We start from the raw sequence: 2,477 nt of genomic DNA, 5'->3' as shown, positions 1-2,477 counted from the left end.
GTGGTGTTACGGGTAAGATTCCCGGTTTTGTCATGTTTATCCGACAAGATTAGTGACCCGCGAGAGAATGAGACTGCTAGCTTACACAGGTAAAGTATCGAAAACAGGAAGGTTCCCACAAGACCTTTAAGGTATATGCAATAATGACAAGCAGGCCATAAGATGTTAGCAGGATAGGCTTACTAAAGCGATAAACACTTACTAAGTAAGCATTTGGTAAACGATCCCTTAATATCTTTTCTTTTCATTTTTTCGCATAAAAGTGTTCATTTTTTTGCGCTTTAAGTTTTGATTAGGTAAAATATATTAAAATTTAATTCAGAAGACAATCAACATTGAGAATATTACTGAAGACTTTTAAATAATTTGACATATTTAATTTTTAGATATCACTAGGAAATGTTACTGCGCTTCGCGCAGTCGTTGTTACTTAATGAAGAAACACATCGAGAAGTTTGAATTAAATATGAAGTGGTAAAAGTATCACAATAATAATGTTAGAATTGTATGTTTGAATGTTTGGTTTTGTAAGCATAAAGAGAGTTGCAATATATTGTTTCAGAGAAAATGAATATGTGATGTGAAAGAATTTTAGGTTGTGATGAAGTATGTGATTTAAGAAATTAATAAGTGAGAAGTTTAGATATCATATTTTGTTATGAGCACGCCATTAAATTGTGAAATGGTAGGAAATACATTTGGTAGACGTAAAACTAACATTCATGCTTTTGATTGTCTTATTATAAGAATAATATAATCGTGTAATTTATTGCATGTGAGAAATAAAAGTATAATGTATAGATAATTATTGTCAATTCGGTATATTATTTGATGAGAGAGCCACATATTACTTTCTACCATGAACAATCCAATAAACTTGTGACATGGTTGAAAATCCGTTGCTTGATGGCAGATTCGTTTTCCTGTAGAAAAAGTCATTAAATGAAAAATATTAGTTTATATATTGTGTCAGTGTTATAGCTAATCAATATTTAATAATTACTATAAATCTTGAGCATGTCGTACCTGAAGATCATGAGTTGTTGAAGAAATAGTTTGGAAGACTTCCTTAAAAACAATATTTTTAATGAAGGTTCGATCTTCAATCTCATTGTCGGCATTTAGTATGACCAACCCTTCACGTGATGTACCTCGTGATACAACAATATACAGTTGGCCATGGGTAAACAGTTGCTTCGGGAGATACAAGCTAACATGGCGTAGTGATTGTCCTTGACTTTTATTTATTGTTATGGCAAATCATGTTGCCAAAGGAAGCTGACGCTTATTGAGCTTGAATGACCATCTTGTTTCATTTGGGGAAAATTACTAACAATCCTCGAAAGATCTTGTTTCACCGTATCCCACACGGGTTCAGTCAACGTGTTCGACGGTGACCCAAAACCAGTCATGCCGGACTGTTAGCATTAGCATTACGGCTGAGGTTAGAAGGCGGTGGAGGTGCTGCAAGGATAGATGCTGGTTTCTGAGGAAGGTTGGATGGGATGAATGGGGAAGAAGATACGGGAATGGATGCGCGCGTAGGAGATGGTGGATGGCCGGGGAGGACAGTAGCGAGACCCGATTAGACGTTGTAGTTCATGAGGTTTTCGATCTCATCGATGTCAGATTAGGAGGGTTGGTTGAGGGGGACGGTGTCTCGTTCGGCATACAATATCTTATTTCTGGAAACTGCGATGGTGATTGGGCAGATCTGAGGGAAATGATGATGGCGATTCAGAGCTTCCTTATCTGGGAAGGTGGACTCCTTTTTACTTGAAACAGACATGTGAAATTACAAAAGATATCCAACTGTGGATTGTGATGGAAGATGGTCAAGAACAAAAATGTAATTTATTAATGGAGAGGAAGAAACTATGAAGAAGAAGGGAAAACGTAAAGGTGGAAGATTGAAGGTTTTGCTTTGAAAAAGAAAAATGAAAAAATGAGAAAAAAGGAAGGTAGGAAAGCTCTTTTGAGGTGATGACACGTCAGCGGTCCATGTTTCTGCTTTATATAGATATATAGATTGTTAAGTTTTTTTTTCTTTCTATTTGATTAGTTCTAAGAAAAACGTTTACACTGTCTTTCAGTGCCCAACCTGTACCAATTTCACGAGGATCGCAGAGCTATGATAGGTTGGGATGTAATTAATTTGCCGACCTTTGTCCTATTAGTTTATAAAAATATGTCCCTTTATTTCTATTTCCTTTTTAATTTAATTTATTTTCAAAAATATAAAGATAGAATTTATTGATAAAACATTTAGATATTTTACTAATTAATTTAAAGACCCACAAACTGAATGATGACGTTTTGGAGATTGGCCCCGTTATTGTGACCGGAGACTATATTGGATCTACGATTATTGTTTTGAATATTCTATTAAAATTGTTATTTTATTATTCAGAAAATCAGGCGAGTATTATCTATACTATATTATAATGCATTTGGCTAAAACTCTTAAAAACTCTTAA

The sequence above is a fragment of the Cynara cardunculus genome (assembly GCF_001531365.2).
Source record: "Cynara cardunculus var. scolymus isolate 2C chromosome LG 2, CcrdV1, whole genome shotgun sequence".
NCBI classification, from domain to species: Eukaryota; Viridiplantae; Streptophyta; class Magnoliopsida; order Asterales; family Asteraceae; genus Cynara; species Cynara cardunculus.
Note: the sequence above shows the minus strand (reverse complement) of the source record.